Here is a 25,001-nt window from a genome sequence, read left to right as displayed (position 1 = left end):
AGACCAATTTGTCTTCTCTGTCTCTAGCAGCAGTTACATCCTCAACACTAACAGTCACAAATCGGTTTACGACAAGAAATGGCTGGAATTATCTTTCACAGTTTATCGTCTTTCTCTTTCTTCACTGGCCAGAACCTGCAACGTAACGACGCTTCTAACAGTTGTTTGATAATGGTGTCAGTACCTAAAACAGAACGTCGCTCCTAACACTTGCTTTATGACAAAGCTAGAACCTAAAACGAAACATCGCTCCTAACACCTGCTTTATAACAGTGCTTTAACCTACAATGGAACGTCGCTTCTAACACCTGCTCTATAATAGTGCTTTAACCTACAATGGAACGTCGCTCCTAACACCTGATTTATAACAGTGCTTTAACCTACAATGGAGCGTCCCCCATAACTCTTGATTAATAACGGTGTTAACACCTGAAACGGGACGTCGCTAATAACTGCAACAAAGAAGCTGATTATCCTCATATGTTATGGTTGCTTAGAACTTCCAAATGTCTCACAAAAACGTAAAACAAAATCAATTAGTGTTTCAAGTATTTCCAGCCGCAGCTGATCGTGAACAATATACCCTGCCGGGCTATACATGTATAACTTCAACGAGAAGACACCTGCGACAGAGCTTTGTTCAGAACTTGTTTTCAAACGCGAAAACCTTCAATTAGAATCTTCCTGTTAACAAATCTGAACACTGATCTTGACAATCGCTTCCACACACAACAGTTCCACGTGTTACTTTATGAATACCGAAATCACAATCACCTACGACTATTGATAGACATTGCCGATGCATACTCTTGCAATTATACCCCCATAAGGTTTTTATTCTTCTCATCCTTTTTAACTGATAGGGTCTCCAAACCCTTGAAATCCCATTTACAGTGTTCACAGGTGTTTCAGTTCGCATATGCATTTTCACTACTTTTATACAGTCGACAGATATGTGATATCAAGATTTTTTTTGAATCGTGGGTATTGTTACAGTTCCACAGCAAGGCACTATGAGGGCTTCAATACCAGTTGAAGTAACATTTCTTTCTGCGTTCTGAACGTCTACCGCCTATTTGAACATAGGTTTTCAATTATCTTGAAAGAAAAGTATATATTTCGTTACGTTCTTGTAAATGTGATATGTCAAAAAGACCAATATACTCCATTATAAATAAGACTCACTCCATTATAACAGTTTACGATAATAAGATAAGACTTAAATCATGTACAAGTGCATCCTTCAAGTTATACCAATCAACCATGACAATAATACACAGAAAGACCCAAACCGCAGAAGTATTGACATTTACTGATACTAGCAACAAAAACCTCAGAAATACTAAAAGTTCAGGGTTTCCGCTACGTGTCTCTGCCATGTCATAACCTCTGACAGCTTGTCTTAAACCGCTGTATCTGACCAACGCCATTTGACAATGACATGTTTTAACAAGACATGTACTGTCTCCGATTTTCTCATCGAGCAGTCCGCTGATCGCTAACGGTCTTTAGGCCAGCTCTCTCTTCGCCAAGCCCTCACTTCCCGTAATGATACGAAGAACGCTCATTTTGTTGCATCGTTTCCATAGCAACTATGCCACTCTCGCTCCTCCAGAGGAGGTGTGCTAGCTTGCAGTGCCTTAGGCTCGAGCCTCTTCCCCCTCCCTCCTCTCCCGCCCCCTCACAAACCACAAACCCTTCCCCCTCGCTCACATCTTGCTGATTGACAGTTGCCACCCATCAATCAATAATCGATTTCAGCACGTACAGAATATTGCTATTGACGGATGCTAAGTTGCTATATAAGCCATCAAGAACTGCGTCGTGCCGCTAATTCGCGTAAATCCGACAGGGGAGTCACTTTGTACCATCGCCAGGGTATCCGAGAAGGCAAGCCAATTGAGGACATACCTACGTGTAGAACAACCACTGTCATACCTCTCTAGTTAGTAAAACCTAGGGACTATCCCGTAGACAGGTAGGTGCATTCTGTTGTGATTTCATAGCTATGTCATTTACACTTTTTTTATGAACTTGCATTATGCCCGTCAGCAACCGTTGAAAAGATATATCGAACTGTACAATGGAATTAAATGTACATGTTTAACACGCGTAATGAGTTTTTCTGCGATATCTGGATACGATGACTGAGATCATTAAGCGGGAATTGCAGAGAATCAAATACACGCCACCTTACAATTATTCTCTGTGAAAGCATGTGGTAATGTAACTGTGTCACACAGGTGGCTTTATCCATTTCCGCGTTCAGTGATTATGTGCAAGCGTATTGTATGCATTAGACATTGAACTAATCTGACATCTTAAAAGATTGTTCATCGCGAGATGAAGAAACAAGAACGCGTTTGATCCTTCTTTGCTGTAGAAAGTAGTATCCGAACTCTCGTCAGTGAAGATCAATGTTCCGTTTAAAAAAGGGACGTTCATGTTTAAATGAAATAATTCAACGGACACCGTGGTTTACTGGACTGTCCTAGAGCGCGAGGTCCGTGGTTCGATCCCCGGTCGCGTCAGGCCAAACAAAGTTGAAAGAAGGTACTTGTTGGTACCTTGCCTTTAGGGATAAAACAAGAACAACTCGGAAGAGTCATTGCAGTGTGTCTGAGTAGTGTTTCCATAAATGACCTGTGACATGATATATAAGTGAACAAGCACAATAAAACCGACTCTGGTCTGGAATATTACAAGCAGCCACAAATACTCACGTCGTTATAGCTATAAGTTACAACTGCAATAATCTTGAAAGCGACGTTAGGCCTGGCTTTTTCATATCACAAATTCAGGAATCCCATTGTTTTCACATACTAGATAGCAATCAAACACTTTTATATAGTAACTCGTTTTCTTACTACATACATCGAGAAGACAATACAGTTCGTTCTTATACAAATGCTGCGCTTAACTGCATCTCATGTTTTCTGTTATATCACCGCGTCGTATCCTAATTGCCATGATCAACCGACGTCTCTACCAATCTCCCCCAAACAGTACTAAGTCTTTTGCAGTTAAAAGGTAGCGTAACCTATTATAATCAAACTGGCAGGATTCCACAGAGAGAACATATGGGTTATTATGCATAATACAATCTGACATTATAATGTTCTGAAACCTGTGAATAGATCCAACTAATTGAAGTTACGTTCGAACAGCAATGCGAGATGTAGTTTTGATAATGCAGTTTATGGTACCAGAAAACGGTCAATAGGCCTCCTGAGTGTGATCGGAGTACAGAAGGTGATGTGATCTCCATTTAAGACGCCGTATCATACACTATAGAGATTGTGCATCTGCGTGTGTGCAAATACATTCGTTGATATGATTTAAGCAAATATTTTCCACAGACATATCCTGTCATATGTAACAAACGATCGTATTTATATTCCATATCTGATTAGGCAAAGTAGACATGGAGTTCACAGAAGGGTAGCATTGATACATATTGACGGTTGTGGTGAAGTAGGATGTTGACAGAAGAACCTCTCTTAAGTCCACTTAATGTCGTTAATGGAACTCCTACAGCTGATATCGTGTTCATACAAGAGGCACTTATGTATATATGTGTATGAATGTTTAATGTCATTCTTTGTACAAAATACTATCACACATGAGGGAAAATGAGAGCTCACATAATTTTTGAATATATATGTAGATGAACAGCTAGATGAATACCTCCGGGACGGCGGTATAACATAAAATGTGATTAAGGCTTTTGGAAGATATTCATTTGAGTGATTCATGATCTCCAAGGTTGTAAAAAAGTTGGTGCTCAGTCGATTTCTCAGGAATGATTAGAATATGATTTGGCCAAACGGTTTGCAATCTTTTCACTACGATCGCGTTAAATGGCGTAATAGAGAAAAACTAGTGGATAGGAACATAACTCTTACTTCTTATAATTTCGTCTAAATTAGAATTGTTTCCGTGGATGTCTGGTTCACTTTAGCAGATAGGAATAACGTGACGGAAACTAGCGCCGATTGACCAGTAAGAAACAGTATACCGAAAACCAACAATGAATTTAAAATAAATTTAAAATAAAGTCATTGGCACGAAGACATGACCGAGACTGTAAAAAGTTAATATTCGGAATTTAAACTATTTTATCATTACTATTCATGAAACTAAAATTGTTTTCACCACTGTAATATGAACCAAACACATCAACCTCGGAACCTTGGTTCCATATCCTGTTTATTCAATATAACGGTACTTCAAAGGTTTCATGGGTTTTACGTGACGTTAAACCAACAAGCTGTACTTGAATAAGTTTTCTGTTTGTTTTGACACAAGACCTTGGTGTGAATGTTAGTACTGCCGTTGTATTAAGTCGTATTATATCGGTCGTGTCTTTGCGTGAAAAGAAGGAATTAACACACGCCGTCTGCCAATATGGAAAAAGCCATTCGACGAAAGTTTCGACCAAACCACGAGTGGATCTTAGCAAATCAAGGGACACAACTCCCCACAACGAAATATTTCCCCATCAAAAATGCTTGTGAGACCCAATGTGTGTTTATGAAACGAACAATCAATAGTAATACTGTCAAACCTGCACATAGTATCTACAAGAAGAATACATTCGAAACCACAGACAAAAAAGTACCAATATTTAAATGCGAAATACATCAATGCATTTTGGATTAATAATACAGTTTATACAATAAAACAGTTAATATAACACACTGTGCTTACGATCGTTAGAATAATGTTAACAGTGATGGCATTTGTTAAGAGTTTACTATCAAATATCGTCAGAGAGATGCTAATTTCATACCACTTCCTTATCTACAAACTAGGAGAGAGAATATACAATGGGTTTCGATAGACATAAACCGTTACACTATTTGGTGTCATTTGCATGTCGCTATGTCAATGTATAGTCACTATCTACATGATGTTGCGTTATGTACCAAACCTTAGTTCCCTGACTGAAATGTAATGGTACAGTTCCAGCAAAGACGCTCCTTATATGACTGAATAACTGAACTGAATAAATCAACAGCCTGACATTAATTTTCGATTTTTCTGATCTGCTTCTCCTTTTTTCAATGGAGAGGTATAACATGTCAAAGTAAGCTTTGTTTGCTAAAACTGTAATGTCTTCAGGTTACATCGTAGATCAAAGGTATTACTGTTATACGTCTTTGGTACAATCAAAAAGTTTTGATCCAGCATTGAATTCAGTTCCATTTGTCATCAACCTGTAATACGTACCAATCAACATTTGTCATTTGATACAGCAATTCCAGGCCTCCGTTTGGCCTCGAGGTATCTTTTTATATAAAATTAACATATTATGCTTATAAGAAAGTATGGCATATGGCAACTTTAACAAGATAAAGTTTGCGTACAATATTGACATATAATACGACCTTGCTGAAGGAAGAACTTTTGTCAGAAGCCATATTCACAAGATCATTAGTATATATTTTCTCCTGACATGAAATGGAAACGTACGGCGTGCCAATTCTGAAACAAGCTACAAGACCAATATAAAATATTATCACTCACTGACACCATGGATGGATGACGCTATTTCCTCATGTTTTTAATATTTTTATTACTTCAGCTGACAAATTAGCTTTCAAAATCACTGAAGTGCACATGTGCAAATATCGAATTTTGAACATGATCACGAATGCAACCTTTTCCCACACATCAACTCAGTCATGCTCACTGTTACTAAAAACAGAAACCTAATGCATTAACAATAGACACATGTATCCAGATAACGGATAATCACATCTTGTATTACAATGCAAAATGGACATAAAACTTCCGATTACTTGGCAAATAGAACGATATTGAATGGATCGACTTTTAAGTACATCGACAGAGCGCCAGGAGTCTTTAAATAGAAGCGGATTTCTACCTTTCGTCACAGTCTGGTACCTTCTACAAACTACCTTGGTCATTGGTTAGATATAAATCAAACTTGTATCCATGACTGCACGGTGATAAGACACGAAGAAGAATGTCATCAGCTTAAACGTCGGGGATCATATTACAAAACTCAATTGCACCGTACCTAATTAAAGAAGACTATGTATGTACTGACGAATGACTTTTTGCATGACACACGCAAAAGAATGATTTGTTTTCCGCCTGTATGAGAAATACTGTCAGAAAATGTTCATTCATATGTATGCTCTCGGTTAGAAGCCGTATGGAATCACAGTTATGGGCATACTGGGGGAATATGGTAAACCATTACATGCACTCTATTGGGCATGTTCTAAATCATATGTAATGTCATCTGTAAAACATATCTGTAAAAATATACGAAATGGAATAATAACGAAAACCATATATTACTCTACGTTCTCTCCTAAAAAAATACAATGCATCGCCATATAAAAATATCGTAAAACGAACCGCCTTACACAATAATGTTTCGAAAGAAATCAGAATTTCTGTAATCATTAAACATATAATCAGGAAAATGTTTATTTGGAGACCTCTTTAATCCAGACTCCCGCTTCAGAACGATCACCTTTACATAAAGTTGAGAGCCATAATACGTCATTCAATGAGCAGTCGTTAATCCGAAATTGTCAACGAGGTTTAAGTATATTCATCATACTAGTATTCAACTGGACTTTGTTAATCCGAAATTGTTAATTGTATTCGGCACAGTATCAAACTGAACTTGCATCCAGATAACGTTGCTTCTCCAAAGCCGCATCAATTGCATACGGCCCCAGCAATGATATTCATAACTCAATGTGTGTACCGTTTTGATTAAGTATTGAAATGATCACCACCCCACTCCCAAGTGTGAGTGAGCGGGAGTTATACCTTACACTGACAATTTAATTATACTAGGATAGGGTTGTCCCTTGGTATAGTGCAACAGTTGATGATAACGCCAATCCAATCTCCTTCATACATACTCACGACAGAAGTGCACGTGCCCCAGACTATTACTGTATGAATAATTGTTACGGTCATGAGAGATTCATAACTGACCATCCCTGAGCCAACAGCTTGGTCAGGAGGTCGCGAACATCACGCGCAATCAACTTTAATGTAAACCTCACTTTTCGAAATTCATTTTAAATGAAATTAATATTTTATTATCTATTGCAGTTTTATGTAACACAGTCGTGGCGTCGCAGAGGAATGATTGCCTCGTAGCGTCGATACTTAGTTCCTAGACTGTGGTGGTTTATGGGTTTTTTATGAGATGTCAGGACTGGTAGGATTGTAGCTTTTCGGTAACCAATTCCTATGTACAAAACTAATGCAAATCGATCGGGACGCTCGTTCCGATATTCTGACGCGTAACCGACGTAATGATAAACAATACAACAGTAATGTGGTTTGATCCGATTAAAGGTGTCACTGATATTTGTCTTAAATCTATTTGCTTTAAATTGGTTCCAGTCTTGACATGTATGGCAAGAAGATGCGTCCTGAATTAGATAACAGTTCCTGATTCATGTTCGTAAATATCATGCTTTCATATAATCTTGCACAGACACGCCAAGACACGTGGGAAGCACTTTAAAAAATAAATACGTCACAGAAATTGAAGTGGGCCTAAATTCAATTTTTATTCGACATATTTAAAGCCGTTCACTATAGATTAAGTTTACAATTGTCATATTTAAAACCGTCTATTGTGAAATATGCCTTGAGGTCGAGGACACAACTATTATATAATAGCAACGCCATAGGTGTATCGCGAAATGTGAGACAATATGAGTCCGTTACAGGGGTATGTGTAATGTAGATATATGAACCATGTATCGTACGGATTGAATGTACAGCACTAGGAACCTTATTTGCCTAGGAACAGGTAACGTAGCTACAGCTGATATATTCTTCTCCATTAAGTCGGGAAAACCCTTTCCTTATTCATAAGAATACCTAAGTACATGGAGTCGACTGTACGATTCCGACTATAGACCATGAACGAGATTTCAGCGTGTGTTCGGCGCCGTGTTCTACATGTCGGGACACGTGGAGATCCGTGTTAGAATTGGTCTTCAGTAACTCATGCTTGTCGTAAGGTCGTACAACGAGCATATTTCTTTATGTGCCATATTCAATTTGAAGATGAGTGAGTTATATAATGTGTAGTTGGTGGCCGTGCTATGATATAGCGTTGATTGTCAATCTTGTGGTCTGAACAACGCTTGTTGTGGATTCACATGCTGAACGCATTGTATTGTGATCCTCATAATGACCTAAGCCTCACTTACGATCAAAGCGCCAACTAGCACGTGTCACTACTTCTTAGAGTAGTGTAATACTGAAACAATTCAATCCGATTACCACACACAGATTCATTTTGTTTGTTTGAAATGTTTGTTTGTTGTTTATATCAACCACCTGCGTGGCGGCGGTCCGTAGACAGTCAGCACCAGGCAATCCCAGTGATTAATAATATGAGCTTTTATCTAAGCAAATGGGATACGATGAAATGCATCAACAAAGTCAGCAAGCCTGACCACCGTATCCCGTTAGTTGCCTCCCAAGACAAGCATTGGTTGCTGGTGATCAATTCCAGCCTTGGCCGTCTTACAGTAAAATAAAAAAAACGTCTTACGTTTTAAGTATGTTTGGTTTTCACCAATGAGGGTGCGGCATGATAACGGCCTTTTAGTCACATATAAACAACATTGAAAAACACTTGGCAAGGATTTATCAGATGGCTGCAGTCCAGGATTCCTTTACATTTGCATAAACTGTAGCAATGCAGACATGATGAAGGTCCACTTCCACTGTGCAAGTAGGCCCCACGTTTGGAGTTCAGAGTGAGTGAGGTTTTACGCCGCTTTTAGCAATATTCCAGCAATATCACGGCGGGGGACACCAGATATGGGCTTCAAACATTGTGCCCATGTGGGGAATCGAACCCGGGTCTTCGGCGTGACGAGTGAACGCTTTAACCACTTGGCTACCCCACCGCCCCTATGGAGTTCAGAAAGCACATGTCCTAAAAGTGAGTGAGTGAGTGAGTTTAGTTTTACGCCGCACTCAGCAATATTCCAGCTTAATGGCGGCGGTACATAATCGAGTCTGGGACCATACAAGCCAGTGATCAACAGCATGAGCATCGATCTGCGCAATTGTGAACCGATGACATGTGTCAACCTAGTCAGCGAGCCTGACCCCCCGATCCCGTTAGTCTCCTCTTACGACAAGCATGGGTCACTGAAGGCTCATTCTAACCTGGACCTTCACGGGTCCTAAAAGTGAGAACGTAACTTCAGATGATATAAAAAGTTAGAAAACGCTTCATCAAGACCCCTTTGACAGAATTATGACACATCAACTCAGGCATAGTGTTGTTCTTTCCTGATTGATTTCAAAGATAAATGCAAGAAAACTTTTCCAATCATCTCAAGAAATATCAGTAGGCACATTCCCATCCCTATCATGTACCACAGACCATTGCATCTTCATCGACACCAGTCATCCACAAAAAGGCGGTGGCACCACGACCCATCGGCGGCACCCTCGACAAACAGCCGCAAAGTCAAGCCAACCCCCTGTGTCAGCTAACCCGAAAGGGCACGGCAACAGAAAGAACCTGTCAAGAAAAGGAACCGCACAGGGACCGTCGCGGAGTTTAATTTGTTTTATTAAATTATGCATATTCTAATGGGCAAAATGACCGATAATAAAGTCTTTAGTTTTTTTCTGTGATGTCATACATAGTCCCTACAGTATCCCGTTATTCTATATAATCATCAATTAACCTTAAGGTTCTCAGTACGTACGTGCAAAGACCATTACCAGAATGATTCTAGGGTAAAAGCTTTTGATGGACTCATATGTCACTGTTTAATCAATTTAATTTAAAAACTCATTCCATTTAATAGCAGTTACAGTTATCTCTAGAATACAATCGGTTGTATATATCCATTCGTGATCTTTGACTAATGTTCATTGAAACAAATATCATGACGAAATCCAGCCAATTGAATGGCATGTCTGCGATATACGGATTCGTAACTATCAATACGATTTCTGTTGTTATTAAATGTGAAATTAGACGTCATAAATAGAGTAAGTGCTTCAACATGGTAAGTACATTTAAAAGATGATCTACGTCATCAGATTTCATTTAATACAGGCGATCCAATCACAATGAGTTTATCGAACTAATGCAACTTAATTTCAGACATCACAAATATACTTTTGTCTTATCGCCGTATTCTTTATGTGTATCCTCGATACTTGCGTAACGACATGACTTCATATAGCTTTGTTTAGATCATCAAATTTTGAGACTGTGTTGTAATTTTGCTTGTTTGCACGAAAAGACGTACTTCCCGTAAAATAACAGAACGTGAAAATATTTAAACAATCTGAAAATGATGATAACTTATCTCATATGGCAGCACAGTTTTCGTATTTAAGAAGTTCCACTTTCCACTGCCAGTACTAAAAGATCAGTAGAGTACACATGGATAAGCACACACACGCACACATACACACATGTACAAACACACAAGCAGACGTACACATACAAATATAAAATCTTTAAATAAAAGAATGTGTTAAACGTATTTAAGTGTACATAAGTCGATTAAGCTTGAACAAAGATGACTGGGAATTCGACACACGTATATGTTTTGCTTTGATTGTCAGCATTAACTCAGTTCACTCACTATACGACGGTATCGTTTATGGACGCGTCGATCAAGTTCGTCAGATAGATGCTCGATCGGGTTCAGATCAGGCGATTTGGATGGCCAGAGCATGACATTGGCGAGACAGGCACTTGTTACACGAGCTGTGTGGGGTCAAGCGTTGTCGTGTTGAAGCAGCTCCCCTCTGGCGGTTAAACAGTGGAAGGAAGTGAGGTCGCAGGATTTGGTCGATGTAGTGTTTTGCAGTAAGATTGCCTTGAACGACCACTAGCTCTGATCTATCCGTGTATGACATGGCTCCCCATACCATGACGCTTTCTCGTGAACGCAGTTCGCGCAAAACATTCGTGTCGACGTCGATAGACACGTTGTATCCCACCCAGTTGTTGCAGGAGGAAACGCGATTCATCGCTGAACCAAACGCGTCGCCAGTTCCCCTGTCGCCTGTTGCACCATTGGACAGTTCCTTGTCGGTGTAGTCATGTCAGGAAAGGTCAAACGATTGGTCGATATGCACGAATTCCCACTTCCCTCAGACGATTCTGATGGTTTGATTGGAAATTCAGGCCAGGCACCCGTCCTGCAGTGTCCGTTGCTGTAGCAAATCGGTGACGTAGCTGAAACACCCAGATGAATCGGACCAGGAGTGGTCACTCTTGGTCTTTCACTACTGTGACGATCTTGGGTCGAATTGAAGTGGGTATGTCGATGCCATAATCGAGATATGGTGATGAGGTGGACGTTGAGGTGTCTTGTAACGGCAGACTCGGACATTTCGGCCAGTAGCATTCAATCTTGGCATTTTAGATCTTCGTTTACATTGTAAATTTCGTAATGAAATGATGAATTTGGTTTTGAGCAGATGTCTCTTCCCATGTTTTCGACATATTGCACGTGCATGCACTTTTCATGTATCGTTTTCATTTTTAACAAAAAACGTTTACAAACAGATTTTGGGATGCGTTTGCGCGCAATACACACCAACCACGTCATGATTAACGGGATTCGGGATTGTCTTAATGACGATAGCTGTCAAAATATATCGAAATATCTCTGCGTTTCTTTTCTTGAAGAGTGCATGCATTTTCGAGAGACCGTATTATAAGTTGTAGCATTGTGATGAGGGGTATATGGGGTTTTATGCGTCCCTCTTTATATTCTTCGCCATAGGTTTTATCCACCGAGCCTGCGAGCGACGCATAAAACCCCTTATATCTCGAATCAAAATGCTACAGCGAATTTATCTTACTGAATATTTAAATCTCTCATTATATGAATATAACATTGAAACGAACTGAAATTCAATCATGTATTTTATTCACATGGTGCTGACTAGTCGATCCGAACCACTGCTTCACGGTTCACAGACTGCCCTGGATGCATGATTTTTCCATGGGGCGGGGTATAAATTGATTTATTCTCCCCGCTTGAGCAGTGTACGGTCGTGCGCCAGGCATACATGGTAATTTGTTCGTGGTCACCTGAACAAATCAGAGATGGACATAGGATAATAGGTTGTTAAAACCCGTACCATATGTGTAAACAAAGCAGAAGAGGAAGAATGGTTACGTGTTCCCGGTATCCTTAAGTGGTGTAATCAAGACGAAATCTGGTTTCGCTGTTTGACTCCAGACCCCTGCAGTTGTTAGGCATGATCAATCCAGTGAAATCACGCTGAGTGTTCCCCGTGTCAGATCTTGCACCCAGCTCGTATTTCAGTAACCTCGGTCCACTCCTGATGGGATTTGGGATTTCGTAAAATAAAAGCTCATACTCTATATGAGGGGGCGAGTTGTGTGACGCCAATTGGAAAGCATTTAACATTGTCATGGCATGTCAGAAAATTGTCGAAGGAGAACCAACATGATCGTAAAAGTTTATCCACAACAACAGCGGCAGCAACATCGCCATCGGTTTCAATAACACATGAGTAAGTGAGTATAGTTTTACACCGCCTCTCCAGCAACATCACAGCGGGGACACTGGAAATATGCTTCATATATTGTACCGATACATTAAATCCGGGATTTCCGCGCCGCGGGTGAACCAATCAACCACAAAACCGGAAAAACGAAGAATGAAATATCATTTTGGCTCGACCCTATTATGCTTCGACTGACTGACTGACTGACTGAGTTTGGTTTTACGCCGCTTTTAGCAATATTCCAGCAACATCACGGCGGGGGACACCAGAAATGGGCTTCACACATTGTACCCATGTGGGGATTCGAACCCGGGTCTACGGCGTGAGAAGCCAACGCTTTAACCACTAGGCTACCCCACCGCCCCTATTATTATGCTTCGAGGTTTGTCACGGTAGTGGTAAACGTCTCAGACTTTCCTTCCACAATAGGCTGACGCCCCCGTCACAAAAGTGACCTACTGTTAAAACGGCATACTGTATGGTATGTCGGTAAAGCAAACACATCTGCCATTATATACCCCTGCATAGCATTTCTAGTTCAGGTATTGATATTTGTGCAAAGAAATACTGTAACTTGGAAACATGAGTCAGGTGATTTTATCTCCACTTTGAACAATATTTTAGATGATATCACTGAATGTCGAGTTAATGTAAACTTCATTTTATCTCCACTTTGAACAATATTTTAGATGATATCACTGAGTGTCGAGTTAAAGTAAACTGACGTACAAAAGAAAGTACACACCTGGTGTTTTGGGATTATTTGAAAAGTGTTGTCATTCTGACTGTCAACGTCGCAATCGGGCACGATATCTGTGATGTTTTGGCAACATATATAGAGAATACTACACGAGGTCTCATTACATACGAATTATACGAATCGAGTGTCCTTCCTATGGTATCTGACCGAGCGAAAGCGAGGTCAGATAACATAGGAAGGTCACGAGTTTCGTATAATTCGTATGTAATGAGACCGAGTGTGGTATTTTATTTATTACCCACGTCTTACATGCATTTAAATTGACAAAATAGCGTATTTTTGTTATGTTTTTTTGTTTCAAACCGAAACCGGATTCATAAAGAGGTTGCGGAAGAGTTTTGTACTGTAGTACAATATTTGCATGACGTCACACTAATGACGTCACTGCCATGGTAACCGACGTCACGATGCATGTCAGTTGTCATCGCCTCGTACAGCCTCCTACAGTAAACTACTCCGTAGCACCTCGTTTCTTGGTTTCCAGTTGCTTCATTCGGCTAACATCACTGGTGGAAACAATGCGTTTATGTTTTTCGACAGATATAATGTCTCAGTTCGACTCACAATTAAACAGCGACACGGAAACGTTCGCAATGTTTACATTCCCACAATGCATTTAAGTTGTAGAATGAATGAATTCACGTGTTTGTTATGAATGAAAAAATAGTTACGTCAGAAAGAGGCCATCGGTTATCCAATCAAATCGTTACAATCTCAGGTCAAGTCGTTACGACACAGGTCAACGCGATACGACACTCGTGTGACGTACGAGATTAATATGCAACTACCCATACGTTGACCACGTGGGTAATAATAGGGAAGTATGTGACTTATATATCACTGTAAATCTCTTTTCAAAACATTTACGTCGCTTTTTGGAAAGTAATCCAAAAGCACCGGGTGTGTACTTTTTTTGTACGTCAGTTTAGGATGTAGGTCTCTGACATATAACTGTAGTGAAACCAATGAGCCCAGGTAGGATGCTGAAAAACCTAGAAACATAATCGGGGCAAACCGTGAATCGTTCCCACAGCCATTGGGTGTTGACATAGCGATATATCAAGACAGCGATGACTGAACCATCTGTACATCTGAAATATATTAAATAACATTTCATTACAAGTCGTGCATTACTTTTAAGTATGAAATGTCGGCGGCCAAGTAGGCAACCAAAGTAAACAACAAAACATTGAATTATTTCAGAAAAGATTAAATTTTTATATTTGTCAAGAGCACGTCACTGACCTCAATTCTCAGGAGGATCGTTTTCTTTACGATCATTAAAACAAAATGAAAACTACCATTTCGCATGAAATATCATGCCAAATGTCTCCCCTGATTTTGCCAAAAACCTATGAAAGCTAAAACATATTTACAGCTTTCGCCACTCTCCTTACAAATGTTATTCAAAGGTTATGTAGCGGGAAAATGATGTATGCGATAATTTAGGCTGACACAGAGATGGTAATACCAGGAAGTACATTTCGTTGTAAAACATGACTGTCCAGCACTAAAATAATCTTTGTCCAAAGTATAATTCACATCAGATACCGAACAATTACATTATGTAGCGTAGTGCATACACCTGTTTGTGTGGCTGGTTGGACACTAGCACGGTCGCATTTTAAGATGGATAGTACACCCAGACACATTATACTAACTCAGAATGAAAAGCCCTGAAACATTAACTGTGTATACAATAAGGAAGAAGTTGACATCCATAATATTTTGTCTTATACAACTAAATATGTGCATTACACTTAAATGTTAATGGAATCACTGAATGCGAAAATACAATCTTTTGTCAGTTAAAAAAAAAGAAAGAAAAACAACAAACAAAAACAAACTCAGAATGTATTATACTTTTTTACCCCCAGAAACACCGCTTAACACATCCAGTTATCCTCGTATATTTTTTCTCCTTTATCCAAACATGGACGATGTTCTATTCTCCTGACGTAACATAACAAACAATTGATTTAGTTTAAATATATATGTCACTGACATAGTTACTTCAAATGCATTCAGAAATAAAATACGCTTCATCAGTTCGGAAACATCATTTCATACGAACTGCACAATTCCCTTGACATAGTTTGATGACATGATATACAAACCTTCGAAAAGGTTTGAAAACCGTAAATTTACTTCTTCTTCTTCATTTACTGCATTCCGGTAATCAATTTAACGATAAACATCAATCATAGTCACATAATTGCCCAACCGCCAAACGTAATATTTCAGGACACAATTATTGATTAAAATAACCCCTCTGTCACAACAACACAATAGTATCACATTTCAACATATAATCTGCAATTAACTTCCAGTTAAAAATACGATGCAATGAATTATGACTGTAAATCATTAACGTAATCGTAGTCGATATAACGCAAGTTTTTAATTTTAGCGGTTGGCACCCCTCTGTGAAAATTCATTTGGAATGTTTCTGAAAATCAAATATAAAATTGACTTGAAAGTGTTCAGAATGACAGCAAGGAGTATTTGTCATCTCTGTGAACAGTATCTTAAACTTTGCGAGTACAGGATCAATCAATAGGAAAGGGGCGTCTAGATGTCGATGTAATTACTTCTAGAAAAACTGCAATGATGTAAAGAAGTATGGCTTCAAGCATACCTCAAGGAGATGCTCCTGAAACAGAGGCAAAACGAACATCCAGAGGTCTGACTACAAAGAAAGAAAGTATTTGCTGTCGGGGAATTCTTCCAATATATCTTCCCACGTCACTGATGATGTCCGTTATGTATAATACCCATGCAATTCATCTTTCTGCGAGTGTACACATGTTTATGTGTAAGTACTCCTTTGTGTTGTTCGGAGTCCGCCTGGATGTTTTTTCTCTCTCCCTTGATACGTCACAAACGTTCACAAATACACTTTTTCGACCACACCAAACAAAGATATCTGACAAACAGCCTTTTTCTACCCTTGCTGCAATTCCCCCGCTTGTCTTAAGGATGGCTTCCATATTGTCTCTACGCTCATTTGTAGGACTTCACAGGGAGAGTTTTTAGTTCTTGCTGTGTGCCTCAGGAAACAGTTACGCATATTTTTCCTGCGAAAGGCTGGAAGGGGTGAGGAGAGAAGCCGAATAAAATATTATTACACTCATTGTTTTTCTTCCCTCAAGTAACAGAATTTGATGGACCAAATATCAATATTACGCCTGTGAAATTCCGAGCGGTAGGATTGAAACGAAATGTTTGGTTACAACCACGACTTAAAAGTCATCTGTTTGCAGCAATAGTTGCGGGTCCATTGCTAATAACCTGAAGAGTTAAAGTGCTCTTTAGACACAGGATGGCTTGATATATGATATTTATTAAAGAATATGTTTAAAGGACAGACTGCTTGATCTTCATTAGCAGTCTTCATATAATCCGAAATTGCTAAACAAATCTTGTAAAATGATATGGCATTTATGTCAGGAAAACTGTACTTATTCTTAACGTTAAAAAGAAATAATTTCAGGTATAATGGACTCAAGAGTACGTGGAATGCGTGGAATACGCCCACTTCTTTGGGAATACCTTGATGTAACTTTCGTAATTGCTTGAATAACTGTGTTAATTACCATTGCTCCAGGCTTAAAACTGCATAATAATCAAAAGGACCTGAATAGCTGGAATATTGGGAAATATCACTTTGTCAACGTTGTAGCAGAATACCGATATGTTGTGGTTCCAGTGTGAAATTAATAGAAACATAGCGCCTGCTGATTTTACTTCCTTACGTTCGGTTGACATATAATAAACAACACTTCTGTAAAATCTGCTTCGAAATTAATCAAAGTTGTTGCAAATCATACCACCTTGAAACTTAAATCAATATATCGAGAAATCGTTTGGGGTGATTTTCTGTATGGACTGGACATACTCTGCATTGGCGCTTTGGAATGACATCCTCCAAACTCCACCTAAATGCAGTCTTCCCGAGGATCCAGTTCCACAAAGAATTCCTAGCACTGAGGCGATTATAAATTCCTTACTTAAATATGGACCAACGCCTCTCGTAGTAACTCGATACGTTTGTGGAACGGTGGCCGTGGACTTTGGGTTAACACGTTCCAGACTTCCATTTTGTAATTAGATTCGTACATCCAACAACATTTATCTAAAAATCTGTGTGGTTTCTTGAACTTGAACATCATCATCATGACTAATTGTTCTGTGCTTTGGGGCGGTGGGGTAGTCTAGTGGTTAAAACGTTGGCTCGTCAAGCCGAAGACCCGGGTTCGAATCCCCACATGGGTACAATGTGTGAAGCCCATTTCTGGTGTCCCCTGCCGTGATGTTGCTGGAATATTGCTAAAAGCGGCGTGAAACTAAACTCAGTCAGTCAGTCAGTGTTCTGTGCTTTAATATTATCCTGACTAAACATCTGTGCAAGACAATTTCTTGGTTTAATAAAATACATGTTTCTTACTCATTGTAAGAACACCCTTGTGATCTTAACTACTTTTAGCAACTATCGATAATCTAGCATCCTCCGTTATGGAAGCCAACGACAAAGGTCAAAGATATCCTCATTTTCAAATATCATAAAAACGTGGGCCCAAAGGGGCCCTTATGATTGGTTTTGTCATTCGACTTGTCCCATTCTTGATATATGTTTGAAAGAAGTATAACAATGCCTCGTGAAATTTATCGCATAACGAGAAAAAGAGGGGCGTGTTCTGTGCTGTGACTGCATTTATGCACTTAGTATGCGCAGTGGGCACGTCCACAGACGTTTGAATATGGGTCATCATGGCCAGAGCCAGATTTCCACCAAGCAGTAGCGTAAACGTCTTCAAATCCATATATCATTCAAAGGTCACGTATCCTGTGGTCAGAAAGATTAATCAGTCGAGAAAAGAGTCTAGGAGTGCAATGCTATCATCATTTCATAACGCTAACGTAAGCACTGTCTCTTATAATCTTGGAACAATTTCCTTCAGGAGTTCATTTTTCCAAGTCAATACTCTGGAGACAAATATTTCATCTTTGGCAAATATTGGTTTGGCCGAAGACGAACTGTGTTCAAATATCCTTTTCGCAGAGCAAGGGTCAAGTAGAATAGTATTCTTCACGGTGTCCATTTGCGCTTTACCTTAAAAGTAGGAGCGCTGGACACTAAAGCCTGATAAGTTTCGCGGCCGGAAATTAACACGAGTATTCACCAAATGTGACACTCCTTCTAATGCGAAAAGCCATTCCTCCCCCATGCAAACAAATGGTTTGCCACGGGTTTATGCTGCCGATAAACGGCAAGAGAGTAAATTCTCTTCCTTCCGGATTCGTAGCACCAATTCGTAATTTGTACCATCTGACATAGCGGAAGGGCCTTGAGGCTAGTCTTGTCTCTCGTCCAATCACGTTCCGGTTGTAATGCCTGTTTGTGCAAAGGGTGCTATGATAGGCATATATCACGAATAGTATCTTACAATATTTCGCAATACTTGGAGTGATTTACAGACATTTGATGACTGTGATGTTTGTCTTTTGAGTCAAGCTTAGGGCTAGTGTGAACCACGCGTTCGTGAAACTGATATAATTGGTTTATATTCTCTACACTGATGAAAGTATTCTTCATGCAACATGTCCAGGCGTGTGTGATCATCTGTCTCAGCCCAACATTCCTCATTTTGGAGATCACTAACATATGATACAAAGAATATTGTAACCGAAATAAGATAAACATGATTAGGAGTTTTCATTCTTGTTTGAAGCTCACATTACAAGACTGATTGTAATTACCACATACTATTGGCATTCTTTTCATTAAAACATAATGATGCGTTTGAAATATCATTATGGGTTATGAGGAGTCAGTTAACTTTTCAAATAAATCAGTCAGTAATCCCTTGACGTTACATGATATGTTTCATCACTGACATATTCAAATTAAATTCTTAATGCCGAGGAGTGCTGTAATGACTCTTTTTCAGTTCCGCCAGTTACCTGATATGCCTGTTTTAAACGTCAAAGTCAGAAAATCACCAGTGTCAATTATCCACCGTAACAGTTTCCTCTGGACGTAACGCTATATTGAAAACTCTTTGAATGAATAACGGACAATCAGTGACGACACCAGGTGTCTGCGAATATATGAGTAAAATAGTAACAATCATGACATGAACCATGTTATTACTATTTATCTTGGGATGCACTTAAGACAAAAACATATCCCATGATACTAAGGCCATTACATCATTAATGCTGTTTGACATCCTTCAGATGTTTACGTTGTGTTCGCACGGACTTTTGAATACCGCTAGTCGGACAGCTGTTATTGTCAATGGACAGGCGTGATTTATTGAATTTTTATCTTCCAAAGTAGTATTTTAGTGTCGCATTTACTTCTCTCCGGCATGCAATGCGTAGCATAACTGCCACGGCCGTAACTGCAGCCAGCTTTGATCTATCTGGCCTTAAGGTCTCGTTGAAGCAATGGTCAAGCACTAATAAGATTTCATCAGTGGTAAATCTGGCATCTGGTGGTCACGTGATCTAATTATGCTATCCAAATAGCTGATGCGTGTTGAAACATGTTGTTATCTAATATGGTATTATAATAAAGAGTGAAGGATTTATGGTAAAGTGATGGGAGTTGACAGTCGTTAATGTTCTTATAAGATGCAGGCTCTGCTTAGTATGCGTTTTGAATGATACATGATATCAGACGTATTTGCTTAAAGCTTTCTAATTAGTTTATTCTGTTTGTATTCCTGTATGATAACACTGAAGGCATATAATTTCTAGTTTATTCCTCTCAGTTCTAGGTCGTGCGTGGGAAGGGGCCAGAATGTCATACAAAAGATTTTTCCTTGTGGATGTTCTAGTATTTTAATCAAACAGCGGTTCTTTCACACATACGAAAGGATTGTTATAAAATGACAAAGGGAAATGTAATTACTACTTTTGTTATCATTTTAGGGAATTATTTCGCATTTTCTATCGGCATTTACGAATTATGTATTTTGTATGACAAAATGTATCATTCGCCGTTTAGAGTAACAGGCGTTATTGGAGGTGTATTTAAGCATGGAGATTAGGGTTTGGGCCCCGAAATAAACTCGGAGTTAATAGCTTCATTGTAGTATACTGGCCATAGCATGTCTTTGTTCCATGGTCTGATGTAGGACGTTCTGGACCGCTGTCGACCAACGTTATTCTGATCCAAGGACGGGCGGCTTGTGAACATGACCAGAGTGGTTACGCCCATAGTCTTGTTGAACAATAATTGAGTGTTGTCTACCTGCTCTCCTACACCAGCAGCCTCTCAGGTAGCCTTAAAGCCGCAATCACAGACGCTCTATCTGCTGGACTGCGGAGGCGAAAGATGCAAACAGTTGCGATTGGGTTGACCATGATGATTCAGTGAAATATTATCAGTTACAAGCTAATCGTCTGTTTCCTCTGCCTTTCTTCAGGGTATATTGGCACCAAAATGAACTTTCGACGTTTTCACAGGCCTGCCAAATTGAATATATTGTATTAGGACTTATAAAATTGCGCCACTGCATGTTGTGCAATGGCTTGTAATGTTTTATCAAATTCTCATTGTAAAAAGACACGAATTTTGCTCTAAGACAAGTTTATGAACAACTATTAAGACATAAGAAAGGTACTAACTAGTAAACAGCTTAATGAAGCGTTGAACGTATCCACGAACCAGTGTGATCAAATAATGTCCATTGCATATCCATGTCTGTTCTTCATATGCATCACGTGGAGATCTGGGTTTCTGGACTAAACTTGGGTCTGAACCAACGAGGTTTCATCGTAAGATCGAGTGATATAACATCTTACCGGCATATGTGTACGTTGTCTGCCCATTTAACTGCACCATCTGTGTTCTGTTGCTTTGAAACCTAGGTATCTATCCGACATAGCGTGCGTTGACTCTTTAATCAAGCACTAAAAGTGCCAATATGTATGTATTTTTGGCGAGAGGGCAAACGATTACAGCTTTGCGGTGGAAAAATCTGGAAATAAACACCCAATGGGATTACTATTAACCAATGCTTCAGTGGCTAAATAGACATGTTTCACGTCCATTTTAAGTCTCTCAAAGCAATGCTCTTTTAGCTAACACATTCAACTTGACATTTCTCCTTTGTTGCGAGAGATTCCAATTGACACGGTCGAGCAAAACGTCGGCACGTTCTATGGAGGAGTCATTTGGAAATGAAATTGACCGACGTTTGTAGCATGGCATGAACATAAATACATCTTTTTTATATATTGACAATATGTCATCACGAGATCATGTCTTTCAAAAATAATGAAATATAATGCCGATAACGGAAAATCCAAATATCACTGCATGTTGAAGGTTTTACGTCCCTAAGCAAAGTTCTTTGTTTCTTCAACCGTGAGCAAATAGAAACAGTATTTTCTCCAAACCCATTTTTGTAGCATCGTCTATCAAATGTGTAATAAACGCCACGTAAATTTGAAGTAGCGGATCAATTTTGCTGACAAATGAATTCGAAAGAAGAGGTTACTGACATGGTTCCGTTCTGTTCAGTCAGGTTTTCTGCTTGTCTGGTAAATTTGCCGTGAAATGAAAGTTTGTGCACCCTTGCTTTTTAAACACAAGTAAATGAAATTGAATTTCTATGGATTTCTTGGCTGGAAGAATGTGTACCCAGAGAGGGATATGTTGGCTTTGGGAGTCAATAAACCAATACCACACACCACATATGCCGCATAAGAGCTACATGCAAGAGCAAAGCAAACAATCTTGACTTTCACAAGCATATTCATTTTTATAGGCTGCGTCTCTATCAAACAGTATATACTTTAATCGACGGCGTTGCCAATGTAGCTCCATGTTCTGATATGTGATGCGGTCGGGAACATGTAATCTCAGATATAAAAAGGATTCTAAATAAAAGGAAGAAAGAGAAACAGATACCGAAAAAATGCTTTGATGAATCGAGGGAAGACACAGAATGAGGGAAAGCGATGGTTTGAAGGAAAGATAACCCTCAAGTAAAAAGATATACTGATGAAACATATAGTGAGTCAATGAGTGAGTGAGTCAGTGAATGAGTGTAACGCAGGTTTCAATATTACATTAGCTAGTTCATGACGTAATGTGAGTGAAAAGACAGAAGGGCGCAAGTCTCACCTTTTTCTACATTGCTGAAACACGCTTGCTCGTTCGTGGACGTTTCAAAGCGTGATCTTTTATATTGAAGACTTATTGTAGACGTCCAATAAATACAAGCAATAGAACTGTTTCCAGAACCATAAGAGATGGCTGCTAAAAGTAATTCCATTGTGCTTGTGGACTATATGTGAATACGAAACACAGTAACGATACCAGATGTTCGATAAAAAGGGGAATGTATACCTGCCCCGCTAAGGACACATGTAGAACGCACATGCATTGACAAATCAATAGTTCACCTGAATCAAGATTTGGAACCTTTTACTCCATTTGGAACAAGGTGGATAAAACAATAAAATAAACGTTAGGAAGAGCAATTCAAGAGCTGCTGGACCTGAATGAATGTTGAATAAGGCGAAGGCTGAATATTTGACAGCAGAAGTCATCACCCTGTTAAACAGTACTAGTGTTAAAGATACTATTCGTCTTTTTGTCACTTTCAGTCTTCCTACAATGTACATTGTACATAGATCTATATATGAATTTGTGAAATTGTGATTGACATCTCCTTATAGGTAGTGGTACTTATATAGAAAATTTCATGACACATGTCACAAGCGTAGCTTACTGCATTTTTCTGGTCAAATACCTGTGTTATAGTGCGAGCCCAATGACATCCCGCAGTAGTTACACATTCACACACAATACGCATCATGTGAAATGTTTACGTCTTGCTTAAATCATCATCTATCCACGAATTACAAGTGGGTAGTATCTTTGCAGAACTCCAGTATTTAACGTGTTGCTTTCTCAGAAAACTTCATATGACATTTATCTTCCATCGTTGACAAAGGCGTTTCTGACAAGACACGATGTGTGAAGGTAGGCCTTAGCAATATGAAAGAAATGAAAAATATATCATGAGTGAATGTGGAAAAACGGCACTTTAAAAAGTATTTAAGTTAAACTTCAAAGGATCTTAGAAAGTTTTAAGTACAATTTTACTTAAAACCTCTAGTAGTGGTAAGAATCTCGCATACCTCGAAACAACAATCATGACCAACCGGAACTGGAACCCATGATCAGATTTCTTTCGGGAGAGCCTTAGGGATGGATCACAGTGTAGTGCAGCGTCGCGGAGACTTGGAAGCCCATTCCGCCTGTGGGTGTATAGATTCTGGACGTGTAAACACTGAAGTGATTGATAAATGAAAACATGTAGTCTTGATAACAGTGACAACAGATCCTTGTAGAGCATGTAATAAATGGTTACTGTACATACTAGTATTTGGCGTAGGTGTTAACAAAGAGCCCATTTCATACACACGGGAATGTATATAAACAAAAAAATATATTTTATTTGATGTAATGATTTGTTTTAAGGCAGATATGAGAGTAAGAAAAAGCAGATGTAGTCCGCTCATATGTTTGTAATGACAAACAAACATAAACGTTCGTTTCATTCGCATTATGAACGATTAAGTTAATCAGAACTTCGTGCAAATGGCCAAATCCCTGTATCACGCTCTCCACACATCGTAAAAACCCCGTGGCTCTCTAAACAGACAGTTTGCACCTGCACACAGGTCCGTGACATTGATTTACGTGGTAATGTAAGGCTGACCAAAGCGTCATTAAGTGACCTCCCCAACACCAACAGGGTAATTTGCTTGGAGATGATTGCCAATTGACCACCAGGATATTGAGTCGGCGGGTAACATTGGCATCTTTGCATCTAACACACCGCATAAACGATACACGTTCCCCTGGAAACATTCAATATCAGTAGAGAATAAAATAGACCGACATTCCTTGGGCCTGCGTTTTGTGATAACGTTGTTCATTCTTTCAGCGTTAGGTGTTTCCTTATCTGTTTATTATCTCCCTGTAAAGTTCTTTTTGTGTGTTTAAAATCCGATAAGAAAACTAAAATCTGAATATTTGATATGGAATTCCCCGTGTCATTGTCAAAGGTTCGTTACACGAACATGTATGTACAACCGAGACCATATTACATTGATATTTAGATTAATCGAGAACATATTGATTTGTTTTGATTTTTTTAAAGTATTTCCGGCCCAAGACTTCATTTAAAAAATACGAAATGACAGTGCGTGCCGCTGAGACATATATTAAGGAAACAAATATATTTCACATATTTCGTGAACAGACAGATTGTTAAGACTAAGTCCTCTCTAATTTGTGTGTGTCTAGGAAAGGTTAATATTAAGGACCTGTTTATCCTTCCCATGGTAATACGTTAATCTTTATGTCACTCTCGTGATCTATACGTAACTGCGGCAAAACAAATTATCTTGTGGAGAGGGGACTACAACGCATAATAATCTCTCCTTGGACGACGGATAATGGACTAATTCTTGAAGAGCTCGTGCCATGTACTACAATTTTAGTCTTTTGTGAAGGGAAAATGGCCAGCGACTGCAATTTGCAAGTGTGGTGGATAGGCAACGGAAGGCATTGATTGACACGAGGTAATTTATCCTTCCGCGAATAACGAGTTACAACTACACTAAATCAGACCCTGAGTATGCAGACAACAGACCACAG

At 39.2% G+C, this 25,001-nt stretch overlaps 1 protein-coding gene across 1 annotated transcript in view; it reads left to right on the top strand.

Annotated features, from left to right (window-relative positions):
* The first annotated feature begins 1,819 nt into the window (after nucleotides 1-1,819).
* LOC124289671 (buccalin-like) overlaps nucleotides 1,820-25,001 on the top strand; it is a 39,666-nt gene continuing 16,484 nt past the window's right edge. Inside the window, exon 1 of the mRNA XM_046726279.1 lies at nucleotides 1,820-1,978. The gene's annotated coding sequence lies outside the window, so the exon portion shown is untranslated. The remainder of the gene's footprint in view (nucleotides 1,979-25,001) is intronic.

Source organism: Haliotis rubra, unplaced genomic scaffold (genome assembly GCF_003918875.1).
Source record: "Haliotis rubra isolate DU_JTF1 unplaced genomic scaffold, ASM391887v1 Scf446, whole genome shotgun sequence".
NCBI classification, from domain to species: Eukaryota; Metazoa; Mollusca; class Gastropoda; order Lepetellida; family Haliotidae; genus Haliotis; species Haliotis rubra.
The sequence above is the reverse complement of the archived record's forward strand: the minus strand, read 5'-3'. Positions and strand labels throughout refer to the sequence as shown.